This window comes from Coffea arabica, chromosome 8c, assembly GCF_036785885.1.
Source record: "Coffea arabica cultivar ET-39 chromosome 8c, Coffea Arabica ET-39 HiFi, whole genome shotgun sequence".
In the NCBI taxonomy this organism is placed as follows: domain Eukaryota; kingdom Viridiplantae; phylum Streptophyta; class Magnoliopsida; order Gentianales; family Rubiaceae; genus Coffea; species Coffea arabica.
The window spans coordinates 20,624,632-20,642,626 of NC_092325.1; positions in this window are offsets into that span (position 1 = coordinate 20,624,632).

Consider the following 17,995-nt stretch of genomic DNA (forward strand, 5'->3'; position numbering starts at 1 on the left):
AGTCTATCCCGTGGTCTATCCCATTTACATTTCTGTTCGGGTCTATCCCGTAGGTCTATCTCATTTATATTTCTGTCCGGGTCTATCCCATTTACATTTCTGTTCGGGTCAGTCCCGTTTTAAATTTCTTGTTCGGGTCAGTCCTGTTTTAAATTCTTGTTCGAGTCAGTCCCGTTTTAAATTCTTGTTCGGGTCAGTCCCGTTTTAAATTTCAGTCCCGTTTTTAAATTCCTGTTCGGGTCAGTCCCGTTTTAAATTCTTGTTCTGGCCAGTCCCGTTTTTAATTTTTGTTCGGGCCAGTCCCGTTTTAAATTCTTGTTCGGGTCAGTCCCGTTTTAAATTCCTGTTCGGGTCAGTCCCGTTTCTTTTTAATTTCCTGTTCGTTGGAATCATTTTGCGGCCAAACAACACAGGTAAGTATTTGGTCTCTACTTCTTTGTCTCAAGTTTTTTCAAAATTCAGACAAAGATGGGCAAACTGTAGACACCAAAATTTTACTGTAATTTCATTTACTATTTATTTTTTTTTTAGTTTTTATATGACGTGTTAGTTTTATTCACTTTTTAGTTTTTATTTTAAGTCTTTTAGCATAGAATTTCTCGAAAAAAAAAGAAGAAAAAAGAAAAAAAAAGAGAGAAAAACGATGAAAATGAAAAAATAAAGAAAAGAAAAGAAAATGAAAAATCGTAACTTTGTTGTTTATTATTTCTAGTTCATTTATTTTTGTCCGATGTTATTTAAATTATTGTTTTTTTTACTTACTTAATTTTATTATCACTTGTGTTAAATTACTTTTCAAATAAAATAAAAAAAACCGCACATGCACGCGGCACCAAAATTTTTCACAGGAGGGCTGGAGGATTCTTGGCTCAATGGATCGGATGGCTGGGGGAGAGAGTAGAGCAAACCTTTCATCCTCACCATTGGGGTGAGGGTTTAGGAGCCTTGGGTTTCATATAAAAGAAAAGAAAGCAGCGGCAGGGGAAAGTTTTTTTTCTGGGGGAATAACAGCTGATTGAAGGTTGACGGCTAGAGAAAAAGACCAGAAAACTAGGGGACGGCTGGGTAAATCGAGAGGGAGGGGTTGGCGGCTGAGAGGAGAAAAACAAAGAAAAGGGGTTTCGGAGGGTTTTGGTAGAGGGAGAACTAGAGTTCAGAGACCGAGAGAGAGAACATTTTAAGCAATGGATGAGCAGATAGTTTGATGCCCATCTTCATCTTTCATGACCCAATCAGATTGCTAGGCTTATGCCATTTCCTGGCAGAGTTCAAATGATCAGAGTGGATGGGTGGTGTTAGCTTGGGGAGATGGCTACTTCCAAGGTACCAAAGTCGTCGATGACGCCCCGTCCGTGCATCAACGGCAATGACCCCAGCAAATACAACACCACCGCCACTATGGGCAGCGGATCTGGCTCAATCAGAGAGGAAAAGTGATGAAAGGAATTCAAGTTTTGCTTGGTGAGACCCCCGGCTGATGAACAAAATGATGATGGCGCTGCGGACTGCAACGTCACCGACGCAGAATGGTTCTGCGTCATGTCCTTGGCTCAATCTTTCTTCGCGGAAGACAAAGCAACGAAGGCTAAAAGGTAATCTTTCCATCTCTTCTGTTCATAGATCATAGACATATTAACATCTTTGCTGCCATGCCTGTTGCTGCGTTCCTTTGCTTGTATTTCCTATTTGTGAACCTGAAGAGAGGGGGAAAGCTTTTGATCCCTGATTTTTGTGCTAGCCGTGTTTCCCCTGCTGCTGAAAAGAAGTAAAATGCATCCATTAGAATCATGCCATCCATGACAATTCATCTTCTCCTTTTCTATTTGGTTTCCTGCACAAGAGTGGCATCTCTGTGTTAGATGTTGAGGTTATGTCGGGAATGGACTTCGCAGTCCTCTTTTGGGTCAGAACTTGGTGATTATTGGTTGAGTCTTCTGTTTCTTGAACTTGATAATAAAACCCAGCAAAAATCGCAGAAATTTTCCAGGATTTCGTGTAATCCTTGTCGGGATGTCTGGTGTTTAAACTCAAGGGTTCTATGTTGAAAAATGAGTGGAATATTTGGTAATCCTGTTGTTTGGGTTCTAATTGCACTTAGCTGAAATTCATGCGTGAGAATGTGCTCGGCTGCAACCAGGTCGAAGCTTTCTGTTTGTTGTAGCAATGTCGATAAAACTGGAGCTTTGAGTGGCTGAAATTCTGGTCTGGTTGGGTTTTTTCTGTTGGGTCTGCTTGCTGTTTAAGGATGATGCCATTGTATACATTTGCTGCACTTTAAAATAGCACTGTGTGGTGTAATAGCTAGATGTAATATGTAGGTTTGTTGTAGCAGTTTTGATGTCCATCCATAAAAAACTTCAATTGTTTCAACTGAAGTTTGTGAGCATGATTAGTTGATCCTTGTTCTGTACGTGCCTGCTTGTTCGATTAGTGTTTGGTTTTTGAACAAGTTTGTAATGTCGAAATGATTTTTCTGTGTGCAAAAGTTTTAACCAGAAAGATTGAAAGGAACCTGAAATTATGTTGTGTTCTCAAGTCCTACTAACTCAAACCATTAAAGCTTAATATAAGTCAAGCTTATTTGTTTTGATGAAAGTGGTTTTATCTGTCGTTGATTTGGGAGTCTAGATTCATTTGGTGCCATTTTTCGTTGCTTCAATAAGAAATCCAGAAACCAGCAGAAAGGTTCAGTTATAGCAGTCATGTTTCACCTTTTCCTCTCTCTTGTCCCAAGTTCTTACACTTTGTAGTTAGCTAGAGAACCAATTACGACTTTCTTGGGTTGTTTGGCATGAATGTATCTAATCTGAATACGGAGATTGCATGAAGCTGGTTGCAAAAGAAAAGAAAGCTCCAGGACATTGCCGAGAGTCTCAATTGCAGAAATATTCTTCGTGTGCATGCATGAGAATCTTTTAGAAATTACACTCCAACCCCTTAATTTCTATCTATGCTACAAAGGCCCAATTATGCTCCAATTTCTTGCAATTAGGTCCTAGAGTAATTGCGTTTTGAACCATTACTTGACACTTTCTTTACTCTTGGACCCTTGAAGTTCCTAAAATGTTTAATTGGGTTTGAGTGCTTGATTAATGTTTGCAATTGGGTCCTTGGTGGGTCCCTTTCTTGGAAATTATGCATTATTTGATTTCATTTAAGTTGCAATTAGGAGGGATTTGGTGATTTTGTTTTACTTTACTATTATATTGGTGCATTAATCCCTTGCTTTGATGATTTTAGCCCAAGTTATCTCTTTCTTTGGTGACTCTAGCCCAAGTTAACTCTTGTTCACTTTACTAACATCACAAACGGGGAGGTATAACTTCTTTTATCCCTTTTTTGTCTCTCCTATGTGATCCAACGTGCTAAGTGAGAATTGCATGTCTACTTTGCTTTCCTTGCCTTTCCTTAATTCCTTTCATTTATTCATTTGCTTTTGTTTTTATCAAGTTATTTTTTATGGGGTATGTGTACACCTCTTGGCTTGTAATAGATAGGGCTTGGAGAGCATTTTCGTCCATTTTTCCCCTTCCCCTTTTGTTTTAGTTAGCAAATGTGATAGGTTCATTAGATTGATTGCTTGCTTTTGTTGCTACGTGTTAATTTGCTTTGTTAGGCTCTTGCATTTAGTCAAGCATGCTGAGTGTTATGTGCTACGTGTTTATAGGTGATTGGCATGCCTACTTGCTTTCTATAGTCATGGATGAACTTGATGGATGAATGCACGTCACCACACTAGTCCAACGCTAGTTGTGGCTCATTGTCCCGTATTCCACTAGTCCAACGCTAGTAGGAATTCATAGAAAGGGCTAGTCCAATGCTAGACCCAATAGCCCGTCCCCTCTTGTTAGTATATACTTGCATGTTTCACTACATTTCACGCATTTTTCTTAGTTTTTTAGCATTTGGCATGACCCTCCTACCCTTTCCCCTTCATCTTAGGTTTTTGCATCTTCATGCTAGTTATAGGGTACATTTGCTTGAGAGTCCCCTTTCGGTAAGGGAAACGAGCGAGTGTGGCTACAAAATAGCCTTAGCACGCTAGTCCTTCCTTCTAATCAAAGGGAAAATTAAAGTCGTGAAGTTAGGAGTCATTCCCGTACCCGACTTGATGCATTCCTCTAGGTTCATACACTCTCATTTTTATCATATCACTTCCTCACCTTTTTTATCCACATTTTCTCATTACTTATATTTTTTCTCACTCCACATGCCATGTTTGCACATTTTATTTCTTTTTCTATCACTTGTTTATTTTTCTACCTCACAAATTGCACCCAATTGCATTTTTATATTTACTACCATTATACCTTATTTTCATCCACTTGCACACAAACACCTTTATTTTCTCCATTTGCACACATGCACTTGTCTTACATTTGCACACATGCACGTTTTCTTACATTTTCACACTTGCACTCATACTTGATTCTTCATTTGCATCATTCGCGACCTTTATGAGGACTTTCCTTATTGGCCACCACAACTCATGTGGTTGGGACCAAAAGCCTCGTAAGAGACATTTTAGATTTAAGATTGCATTTCTTTTTCATATCCATTAGTCATATCCAACATGCAACGCATATTTTGGGTAGAAGAATTAGGAAAAGTGGGGCTAAGTCACGCAACTAGCTTTGGCTAGGGTAAGGGAGTGCCTTAGGCTTTGCCTTTGCCTTCTCCCTTATCAAATGTGACCCCCGATCCCTCTCTTTGGTTGCGTAGACCTAAAAGTTCTTTAAAAGGGTTTGTTTACCTTTTCTTTCAAAATAAAAATAATTTTTGGGTGACGTGGTACACCCTAACTCTATACCAAGTGGCGACTCCATTTTCCATTCAAAAACCCTTTTTGAACTTTATTTGGCCAAACCGTCGCATTTCACAATCCCCCGGCCTTTTATTTTCATTTTCACACACGTTCACATACATATCTCACACAATACTTTCACACCTTTCAAAAAGTAGGGCGCGACAATCATTGTACTTAAACACCCAATGCTCAAATAGATCTTTTAACGTTAAACAATAAGGGGGAGCAACGTTAGTGCTCCAGATCATGTCACGAACTCACGAAAGTGGTGGAGACGTTGGTGTTCAGCACAAGACTCCCCAAGAACTCATTTAAGCCAAATCATTTCATGGACTCACATGCCAGCACACATGATATGCAAACGAGTAAATAATGCAAGAAACACTTCGTAAGTAACTTTGGAAACAGTTTAGGGTCACTCACCTCCACGGCTCAGAAACCATCCATCATATATCATTACCTTGCCCGAGTCCAAGCCCTAAATCACAAACTCAAAGCAATCATACATTCTCAAAGTTCGGATGGCATTTCCCCATAAATGCTTCATTTTCAACCTACAATATATTACCAATCACACATACGGTTAATAAGCAATAAAATATATCCAATTAGGCCACAATATCCCTCAATCAAAGCTAATTAGAAGCTTAAGAGCCACCATTAGAAAAACCCCCAATTAAACCCTAGAAACTGGAATTCATTCCCTCAAGCGTAAATTTTCCGCAACGATCGCAATTAACGTAAAAAGTTCCATTTAACACCTTTCGGTACAATATCCATAACTGAAGCTACCCTTATCAGATTGAAAGGAATCCTATGGCGTTTCGAAGCCAAGACATAAACCTACATTTCTTATGAAGACCTCCAAGGCCAAATCATGCATTTTCATGATCAAAAATGGAAATTTCCACGGAAACAGAAATCTGGATGCGAAACAGGGTTCATGGACAGTCAAGGGTATTTCGGTCATTTCACAAGATACAGCGCTCGGATCGAGCTAAAATTTTGTAGGAAACTCGTTTATACCATTGGATACAACTTTCATGTTTTGGCCAAAATATAATTCGGTAAGGATCTGGGTCAAGAGTCACGGTCAGATTGGGTGAAATGACAACCCTGCTCGCTGAACTCCTACCTAGGCCAGTCTGGGTATTTCCGACTTTTCACAAGCTACCGAGCTCAAACTGGGCTGAAATTTTACAGGAAACTATAAAATATCATTCGTTACAACTTTCATGTTTTAACCTAAGTCTAATTCGGCCTCTATCATGCTCAAAAAAAATCGGACAGAACAGGGTCATTCAAAACCCTATCCTGGAATTCATGCATTCAAGTGCTAATCTTCCACAAAACAACATCTAAAACCACTAATAAGCAATTAATTGAAGTAAAGAGGATGTTCTAGGCAAAATACCTTAAAACCACAAGAAAAGTAGTAGCTTGGAGCTTGTCCCTTCAAAATCAATCCACTCAATCCTTTAATCTACCTTAGTAAACAACTTTGATGGAGGGTTTTGCAAAAATTCTGGTTAGAATTCAAGATTGGGCAAGAAATTGAAGAACAAATGAAGTTTCTCTCTTGGTTTCTTTCCCTCAAGGTGGCCGGCCCTCTCTCTCTTTGTTTCTATGAGTTTTTGCTTTGTATTTCTTTTGATTTACTAGCTTAGAAGATATTTAAACCAATGGTCAAAGTATGCTTTTTATCCATCAATCAAACTTGAGCATAAGAAGAACCTAGACGCTCTTAGATTACTAGTACACTTACTTTGCTAATCCTTACACTATGGCCCCAACCACTTCTATTCTTTGCAATTAACTTCATGGTTCACCAACTAGTTGAAAAAAAATATTGCATTTACCGCACTAGCGGGGCCCACGTTCGTAATACACTTCAAACTTAACGTGGACTAACTTATATCAAGGAAATGATTTGAAAACTATATTCCCTTATAAAAATGTATAAGAAATTAATATATTGAAGAAATGTATAAAATTATAGACAAGGAAACAAAATAATGTCTAGAAAATATATAAAAATTTTCGGGTTCTCACACTCATCCTTTCGGGGCGTCACATTGGATGTATCCTGTGGAGAGGTACTGCTTGTAATTCTAATTATGCCTTAAATGTTTATTACTTTTTTTCTTTCTTTGATTTGTGGAACTAAACAGAGAGTTTGGAATGATGATACTTTAGGTACCTAGGAACACGATAATCTTATGTTCGAAATAAAAGTAGGCCTGAAGGTTCGATTGCTCAAGGCTACTTGGCAGAAGAATGCATAAACTTTTGCTCGTTGTATCTTGCGGACTATGTTGAGACAAAATTCAATCGTCCAAGTAGGAATGAAGAAGTACATAAGGAAATTGAAGAGGGTTTAGATATATTCTCTGAATCAGGACATCCTTTGGGGAGGGGCAAGCCAACAGTCTTTGATGCTCATATCTTGAGTAAAGCACATCAGTATTTTTTATTTAACTATGATGCTGTCACACCTTACATAGAGTAAGTTCAACTACAACTTGATGCATTAAAATTTTATTGTAGAATTCAATGTATGATTACAATTTTGACTCATGTACTTCTAGGCAGCATCGTAGATTGATAGAAGAAGGGCATCCTCAAGTTCCACAGCATCTAAAAGAGCGCTTGCACTGCGAAAATTTTCCTTGTTGGTTTTCTGAACATGTAAGTAAAATTCTGAATATTAAGTACAATTTGAATTGTAGGACTTCAAATATAGTTTCATCATCTTTTTTTTTTTTTTTTTTTTTTTACAGATTGACAAGTTAGAACTTCCTCAAAATGTTTCGGTGTTGAGAGACTTGAGGGTCCTTGCTAAAGGTCCAGATGTTGTTGGAATCCAACATGACAAGTACGTTGTTAATGGATTTCGGTTTCACACCAATGAAGTTGAGAAGAAAAGAAAAACGCAGAATAGTGGTGTTACTGTCAATGCAACAACATCCAGTTTTGAGTGAACTAGTTTACTTCGGCATCTTGAAAAATGTTGTTGAATTAATTTACGGAGGTCGTCGGGTGGTGTTATTCGAATGTGATTGGATATCAAATGGTTCGAGAATGAAACAAGATGCTGATGGGTTTACTGTAGTCAATTTTGCAAATGTGAGGCCTCATGTTGAGCCATTTATACTCGCTTCACAAGCATCATAGGTTTGTTATGTGGAAGATCCAACTGATAAGGATTGGCAAGTTGTTATCTCTACCACTGCAAGAGGTGGATATAACATGGGCACAACCATGGATGTTGAGACATATTTGCAAAGTGATGTTGGCAATCCTGTTGTTGAGAATGAAAATGAGGAAATTATAGTTGGGTTCGTGAGGATGGACTTGGGATTGAAGTTGATTTGTCCCAATATAATCTGATTTAGTATCTTTTATAGTTGCTAAGCTTGTTGGCCCTATTAATTGTTATATGTTTCAATTGCTAAGGCTCTACTATTGGCTGCAATTACTTGTCTACATTTCGTTGGTCTGAAATTACTTGAAGCTTGTGAGTTTTGGTTCGTTTGATTATTGTATACAGCAACTAAATTTGAAGGGACAAATATGGTTTCCAATTTGCAGAATTGCAGATCATGTGTTTATTCAAGCACCTGCCCGTACACCATACATGGTCTCAATTGAAATGTTCTGTGCAATCTCTAAATGCCTTTGTGTTATGGGAAATTGCTATCCATCAAATTCACTTTCAAGTTTGATTATGATTCGTTAAATGTTTTAACAAAATTTTTATTATTATTTTTGATAATTACAATAATCATTTCTTTGTTTTGTTTTTTAAACTTTTGAGTGTAAGATATAATGCAATTTTTGCAAATCAATTCAGACCAAACATAAAACAACCCATTACTAATTTTAAGAGCCCAATGGGCTGGATAAATACTGGTCATTATTTTATAAGCAATTCCATTAATTGTAAGCTGTATTATTAATGTAGTGAATCATTGTATTATGGCCAATTTTTTATTTCCAATCACCTTCTCTATTTTTTGATCAATAGAAATAATTTGAAACTTTAATCGATAAATTTCTTAAATAATTTTGGATTAACCATTAAAGTGACTGGAGACACGATCGAACCGGTCAAGCACGATCGAATCGATCAAATTGATCATACTGATCAAACATTGTGACACCCTAAATATTAGGAGGTTGTTTGTAAAGAAGATACTAAAGTGTATTTCTTTGGGTTTGATTTAAAACTTTATTTTGTTTTAAAAAGATTAGAAACCCTAATATTTTAATCAAAAACCCTAGTTTACTTGTGACTAACCGGTTTTCTTAAATCTCTCACATTTTAATTGAAACCCTAATTTTAATCACTGGAATTGTAAAATCTCTCACGTTTTTCTTAAAAATTTCCTTTTATTTGGAAATTATTCATTTATTAAAGCCCTACCACCCAGTCATTCCACACTAAGTGCAAATAAACCTAGAAAGTAGGGTTTCACTCTTCGTTTCCAAGATTGGAGCAAATTAGGGTTTTTGCGATTTTTCGCCGGATGATTTTTCGGTACGGAGCAAGGATCAAATTTGGTGATTAAAATGACTTTTAGGTGAGAAATAATATGTGATTAGGAGCAATGATATAAGGTTAGTGAATAGGAAGTAAAAACCCTAGTACGTGTGTTTTAAAGAAAAACGGCGCGAACCGGCGGGTACCGTGCACTACCGATTGAATGCACCACTTGATCACCACTTTCTTACCATACAAGCTTATGACTAATTGAGAAAAATTCTTCCCCCTCATGGCTATCTCTTGACCGAAATTTGTGGCTAAAATGCAAGGAAAGAAAGAGAAAAATTGTGTGGTTGTGGTTGAGCCAAGTGTTGGCCAACATGTGGTCTAAATTAATCCTAATCTTCTTGCTTTCTTATCTTCCAAATCTAGCTCATTCTTCCTCATTTCTTCTTCTTCTTGGCCGAGACAAGAGAGAGAGAAAAGGGAGAGCAAGAAACAACCATTTTCTTCTTGATTTGCACCATCCAAGTGAGAAACAAAAAAATTCTAAACCGATTAAGTTGTTATCTAGCTCAAGTGCTACCTACCGGTGTAATTTTCTTGAGGAACAAAGACCTTGAACACTTGTTTCTAGTTGCCTTGGAAAGGTATATATGCTAGAACCTTGATTCTCCGATTAAATTCATGATTTGTTGCTAAATATGTCACATATGGTTGAATTATTGATGTATGTGGTGAAATAGAAGCTTGGATCATGATTTTCCATTTTATTGGAATTTTTACAGCTTTCCTATGATTTTTCTAGTGCTTAAAATTTGGGGCTTTGATGTTTAAAGTTTAATATGGAAAGTTAAGATGGTGAAGCAAGCCAAAAATAAAGAAATTAGCATTTGATTTCAAGAATTTCCAGATTTCAGGAACTTGAAAATTCAGTTCTGCCCGGCACTATTACTCATAGTTAGAGGCAGAATTAGCCTTAGGTTAAAACATAAAAGTTGTAGATAATGGTGTTTTATAGGTGTCTATAAATTTTCAGATCAATCGGAGCAGCGTAACCTGTGAAAAGACCAAAATACCCTCACTATTTTAGGATGTTTCCAGTGTTCCGTTTTAGTCAGTTCATCCAGTTTATCATGTTTATTCACTATGATCCATGCTGATTTAGCTATTTTCCAAAACATGAAAATTTTAGTTCTCTGTCTTAGCTTTTAAAGGCATCCAAGAACACCTTAAACGGACCTTGGTAGCCTGAGATATGGCCATTCTAGTACAGTGCAGTTAATTAGCTGTACAGTTGGAAGTTGGCTCTGTAATTTGGGAATTTGACCAGGTTACATTGGAAATTGGGCTAAGTGATCTTCATAAACATTGTAGCCCTATGTCTTAGCTTCAAAACAGTATAAAATGTACACCAATCCGATAAGCATAGTATTGGTTGTGTCATTTCTCCGAAAACCCGTCAAATCTGTTTTTGTTTAATATCATTTCCGCACTTGTTACTAGTATGATTGTTGTCCTTATGTTATCTTGAGCCTATTGGACGGCTATTGAAGTTAGATTGTTGTGTGTGTACTTTTGGGTTTGAATGAGAAAAATAATGAAGCCAAAATGGCTGGAAAATTAGGTAAACACAAAGGGCATGCTGCCCAAATTTACACTCGAGGACTAGAGAGATACCCTTGCGACTTGGGTATTGTTGGTAAATGCTTATCACTTGAACCCTCTAGGACTTTTGTAACTTTGGTTATCGATGGTTATACGTTAGAATCTAGCCGAACTTGTACCTTTGAGAAATAAAATAATGACTACTCGGAGTATGTTTTCCTTGTACTTTTGACTCAAATGACATTTTCAAGTATAATGTTATAAAGTTATATAGTTTGAAAAGCGAGCGAGTGTTTCACAAATATTCTCCAAGTGAATTTCCAATTCTTGCTTCTTATTGAACGAAGCGTCTAAATTTCGAACCTTAGTCGATGTTTAAAATTCTTAAACAAAGTTTTATCGCAGGTTTGGACTCCGAACCCGGAGTACAACCCAGACACGATCACTAGAGGCACTACTTTTGGTGAGTGCTTTCAAATACCGAATTGAACTTGATACTTGTATTTGATACGTGACCAACGTGATTACATGTTATGTACGTGAATTGTTAGGGCGAGAGTGGGCGAGAGTGTACTTTATCGCACTTGCCCTCACGTGAGATATACTTGTTTATTGTTGCACTTGATTTGATATACTTGTTTATGATGTGCGCACTTCCTGGAATTCCAGAAACCCTGCGGCAAGTTACTCGAGTCGAGCCGGCAAGGGCTTGGTCGATTGGGTAACGAACCCTGGGTCTCTTGTTTTGTCGAGTGGAGTGATATCTTCTCGACTAATCAGTATACTTGAGTATTACCACCCGTGTTTATTAAGGATTTTGGGCCCAGTAGGGGGTTTGAATGGTGGACAGAGAGTAGTGTAAGTGGTGCTCTACTGGATTGGTTCCTTTAGTTGAAAGTTGACGGAGTGTCAACTATTACGTGATCAAGCTCCTGAGGATGAAATGGGAAGTTGGCTCCTGAGAGCCATCCGTATCCTTATGTTTTGGAATGATTATTGTTTGTTCTGAAAACTTTTATACTCGCTCATTTTGAGATTGCTACTTGAAGTGTTATTGCTCATAAAATGAGATTACTACTTGTCGTGTTATGGCTCACTTTTATGAACTCTTCATGCTCGTTACTTTGCTATATCGAAAACTTGCATTTTTAAATTGGTCAATTTGTTATTTGGAACCTCACTGGGCTTTTAGCTCATTCCACGCTATTTGTTTTCCTTACAGGGGGTACGAGCGAGGTGTGAGATGTCTAAAGACTAGCATAGCCTAGTTGTTTTTGACTTTTGACTGTACTCGCGCTATCACTCGAGTAGAATGATTTGTACTTGGATTGTACACACTTTAAACCAGTTTGGGTATATTGAGGCTTTGTATCTTGATTGTTCATCAATGTAAATTATAAGTTTGAATTGCGATGTTATTTATGGTCCACGGATGTATGCACGTGATACGAGTGAGTGAGTCCTGGCGAGAGATGGGCAGGCGGTCCACTGAATCCTTTGGTACGCCTTAGGGTAAGGTGGGGTCGTCACAAACATTGTTATTGCGTATTCTGTATATATACTCCATAACTAATCTTTGATTGAAGGTTGTTCGGTTTAATTGAACTTTTGGATTAACCATTGAACAAGACTGAAGACACAATCGAACCGGTCGAATCGACCAAACCGATCATTCCAAACTTGGATTGTTATTGCATATATGTCCACTCCATAACTGATCTTTGGGAGAGTTTAATCGATTTTGTTGAAATTTTGGATTGACCATCAAACTTTCCACTAATCTAATGTTTGTTAGTGGAAAGTTCAAATTTAAGATCTTGTAAGTGTTTAATAGCTTCTAATTAACACAAAGTTGAACGGCAATTGCTTTGGAATTGAAAACATTGAATATTCTAAGTGTTTAATTGCTTCTAATTAACACAAAGTTACACGGCAATTGCTTTGGAATTGAAAACATTGAATATTCTAAGTGTTTAATATAAAATTTATTATATAATTTATAATTTATAATATTATATTATATTATAAAATTTTATATAATATTATATAGTATAAATTTTATATTACATGTATAAAAAATATATTTATATATTAAAAACGAATTTGAAATCAAAATCGGAATTCAAATTCCGAATTCGAATTGTGAATTGTGAATTCGAAATCGGAAATTCCGATTTGAAAAACTCCATTACCAAATTCGAAATATATGAATTCGGAACACCTGAATTCGATTTCGATTTCCGATTTACCGATTTCGAAAATTTCGAATTCGGTCGGTAAATCGAAATTTTTCGATTTTGCACACCTCTAGTTTAATTGCTTCTAATTAACACAAAGTTGAATGGCAATTGCTTTGGAATTGAAAACATTGAATATTCTAAGTGTTTAATTGCTTCTAATTAACGCAAAGTTACACGGCAATTGCAGTGAAATGTTCAATTTTAAGATCTTCTAAGTGTTTAATAGCTTATAATAAACACAAAGTTGAATGGCAATTGCTTTGGAATTGAAAATATTGAATATATATATGTTCAATCAATTCTAATCCTAACGTTTATCAGTGGAAAGTTCATGTATTCACAAGTTCATTTTTATGTTCCATAAACTAATTCGATCCTTCTAACGGCTTGTTAGACTACAAGCCGTACATAATTGCTAGTAGCATAAAATAAATTGGGTACCGAAAACATTTTGATTAAATTCATGTTTTTTGTTAGCTTCACAAAATTTTTAATTTAAGATATTTTTAGTTGTTATACTATATTGTGTATAGCTTTAACAAAATTTTTACTTGTTATATAGCTTTAACAAAATTTTTAGTTGTTATTTTTGTAGTTGCTACATTATATTGTATATAGCTGTAACAACATTTTTAGTTGTTATATTTTTAGTTGTTATGTAGCTTTAACAAAATTTTGCCCAAACACACAAAAATTAGCGTGGCAAATTGAAAAATTCAAGAGGCTTGACTAATTTACTTTGGCGTCATTAGTACCGCCTTTATTTCAGACATCTTCTCCCTCTCTCGTTGTCCTCTCCCTTTGCCCTCTCTCTCTGTTTCAAGCTCGCACCACCAATTTGGATAAACCCGTCCATGAACTCGAACCCATTTGGGTAACTTTGTTGAGCTCGCACCATGAAAATCCCTAATTCGGCTGTTGCATTGGCTTGGTGGCAAGGAATGAGAAATTAGGGCTTCAAAGCTTGGGTGAAAGCTGGAGTTCAGATCTTTAAGCTTGGGGAAACCGAGAAGTTAGGGATTCAAGCCATAGTTTGAGGTAATTTCAGTATTTTGTGTCTAATTTTGCATTGCATGGTAGACATCTGTCTAATTTAGGTTGTTCGATTCCCATTTCTGCCAAGCTCCTTCTCCGTTTCTGAGAAGCACATTTCTAGTTGCATAGGTCGAAAGCCTGGTAGAGATGCTATCTGTTCTTCTTTCTTGACAGATTAGGACAATGTGGCTTGTGAGAGCTGTCGAATGCGACATAGTGTTGTGTATTGTCAGTTGCTTTCTGTTACAACTTTAAAGAGTAAATTTCCAAAGTTTTTTCCCTCATGAATCCTGGACTTTTAAATTGTTGGTGCTGATTGTTTATGAGGAAATTTGTAGTCACAAATGAAAATGATAGCTTTGGATTCTAGTATGATTGTTGAAAATTGTAAGTGTCTTTGCTAGTACTTGGTAGATATTGGGTTCTAAAATGCCTATTCTGTTAGTTTTGTTTTTTACCAACAAATGATTGTGTACTGGACTGCTTGATTTGAGCAAGTAGGGGGTTTCCCCATGAATGATGGACTTCTTTTGGTTCTGCTCTATTTTTACTTTCCATGGGAGCTTTTCAGTAACCTCTCAAATGGAACTACATGACCTGAGCAGACCTTGTGACGTGAGAACATTTTGTTGATAGAGATGATAGTACTAGGATTTTGAGAATTGATTTGTGGGTTTCGTCAAATTTACCCAACTGTAATCATCAAGTTCTTAAAGCTGTTTTCAAGTTCTGATTTATAAGCAAAAAGGTTTTTCAAATATAATTAGAAGCAAACTGCCTGAGTTTGACATACAATAGATTCAATAATATTCGTTGCAACTCAAAATTAGTTCAATAAAAGTATGCTTGAGCTCGGCTTGCAGTGTAAGCTATAGTCAAGATAACTTGTTCATTAATTTTAGCTTGTATACTTTATCCATTATCCCAGATTGATGCACTGCTATAGGTAGAGTGTTTGCTTCAATAAAGGCTACACATTTACATTTGTCCCTTTCTTCCCCCAAAAAAAAAATATATGGTGGTGGACCTGGTATCAAATAAATGGTGAATTATGCAGGTATGGCCCGTAAAGGTCGAAAATGTAAGCGCGTTGCAAATGGATTGAGAGATGAACCAATTGAGCAACCTCCCTCATGTCATGAAACAAGGCAGCAGCCTCCACTTGGAACAAGCCATGAAAATGTAATTGAACAAGTTCAAGGAGAAGCTGCTCGGGCACCTCAATCTCCAATTCAGAATTCTACATTGGGAATAATGCATGAATCAGGTGACCAAGTTACTCAACAAGCTGATGGAGGTTCACAGTCGCATGAGCAGTGCCAGAACTCTCCAATTCAACAATCTCCACTTGGAACAAGGCACGTACCAACTGAAGAAAATCCAAATCAGGATTCTCAAGGTCAACATTCCAATGACACCACCTTCATGTCATGCAACTCGGACGATGCAGGTATTACTAACTGTTTGAACCAATTCCAGAAGTGCATTTTTTATGTTCATAACTTGCACCTTTTTCTTATTTTATACTGGAAAAGAAACTACAAATGATTCAAGTGAAGTACATCAGAAAACCCGAGGCCCTACATTTATGAAAGAAATTTGGGGTCGGCCTAAGGACCTTCCACGGATTGAGATTAAACTCGATGACAATAGGATCCCAATAAGTGAGAAAACCTCTTTCTCTGAATTCTTGGATAGTTTGGCTAGGAATGGTATGTATTGTCCAATAGATGTTGAAAGTTGGCTTAAGATGCCAAGGAAACTTAAAATGGACATGTTAGAAGTGATAAAGGTAATGGTAGCTTTTGTATTATGTATGCTTTCTACAAAAATTACTGTGAAGTTATGTTGATTTTCTAGTTTCTAACTACGTTTCAGGAAAGGTTTGCTTTGCCTATGGGACTAGAAGCTTGGACCTTAAGATCTATTGGCAAAAAATGGAGAAGCTGGAAGGCAGATTTAAAGGCTACATATTTTTATCTTGCCGTGCCAAATGCTGAAGCTCGGTTTCAAAAGGACATAAGGGTACGGGAAGAGCAATGGATCAAACTTTGGGCTTATTGGAAAAGTTAAGAAGCAAAGGTACAAATCAGCTACAACATTCTTCATAAAGTTGTGTTTATTCAATGCTGTAATCTTGCTTTTGATTTTGAAATTTAGAAACTAAGTGAGAGGAACAAGAAAGCTAGAGGGGAGAAGAAGATGAACCACGCAACTGGAAAAAAGTCATTTGCTCATCTTCGGAACCACTTGGTGATATCTCATCCTTTTTTTAGTTGCTATTTTTTTTACTCGTACATGTTTCATTATGTTAGCTTGTTTTTTAATTATATGCTAAATGCTAAAACTATAATAAAAAAAATTCAATTTCTTATAGGCCAAACAGTTGGGAAGACCTCCTACTAGAGTAGAAATGTTCAATAAGTTTTATACCCATACCGATGGAACTCCATCAAGTACTATAGTTGCTGAGAATTTGGTAAGGATCTGAGAACACAAGCCTATAAATTCTACCATTGTTCTCAGACAGACTTTTACAATAACAAGTGTTTTCCTTTATTATGTAGGAAAAAATGAATGAGCTGAAAAATCAGCTTCCATCGGAGTCGCAAGATCCAGTTGGTCGTAATGATACATTTGCCCAGGTGGTTGGGCAAGACAAACACGGTCATGTTCGCTTGTTTAGTGATGGTGTGAATCCAACGGACTTATGGGAAGACATTCCTAGTCGTAACACATGTTACCGTATAAGTGTTCAACAACAGTCAACATTGGTCCGTTTGGAGGAAAGGCTTCAGCGACAAGATGATGAAATAGCCAGCTTGAAGAAAATGGTTTTAGTTCAACATGGAAGGGGCTCTCCAATTGACAGCCCGAGACATCCTTCATCATCATCTAACAATGTGTCAAGACAAACTCCATCGCGAGCCACGCGACCTATTCGAGTAAGTATTTACAACTTTTAAACTTTCACATTTGTAATCTGCAGTTTGGCATGAGTTTGATTCTTGTACTTGTTGGATCTTTACTAGGTAGGGAATATGGTTTCACTAAAAAGTTTGTTTGACCCAACAAAAATCATGGCAAAGGGATATTTACGGAGTCTGAATCCATTGGATGAGGTTGGGGGACAAGCTCTTGGGCCAAACTGGTGTGAAATACAGATACAAGTTGCAATGAGTCCACATGAGCAATTGATTAGACCGTATGATTTGCAGCAAACAATTCAAGATGCACTTGGTGCACCAGTTGCTTGGCCTTGTCATTTGGTGAGATATGCACTTAAATACATTGCAGATTTTCTGGAATTTTAGCTCTAGCTATGATGATCTAATGATCCCCTTTGGTCTTTGTGCACAAGTGGAAACAGCTGAAGAATGATGGGGACTTCATGGTTATGACTGAGGACTCTCAACAAAATGGAAAGTTTGGAAGCTACTTCTACTTCTTTCAACTTGTTAGGGATGAGAGTCTTTTAGTTTGTGCACAAGAAGGTCTTTCAAGTTATTGTAAATGACAATCTTTTGGTACTGGTTTGGAATTTTAGTACTTGCTTTTAATTAGCACTTGTTTGCGATTTTAGTACTTGTTATCGACTTTTAATTTAATGAAATATATTTGAGTATTGACTTCTTCTTTTAAACTGCTATATGCATTCTGCTCTTTGGGAGAATTTTACAAGTCCCTTGGGATTCTGGTTGATGGAATGTGTGACGCCCCGAAAAAAAAATGAAATGAGTTTGAGAACCCAGAAATTTTCTAAATTTCTAGGGTTTATTTTTCTTTATTAGAAAAATTTCCCACATAAAGTTTATAAGC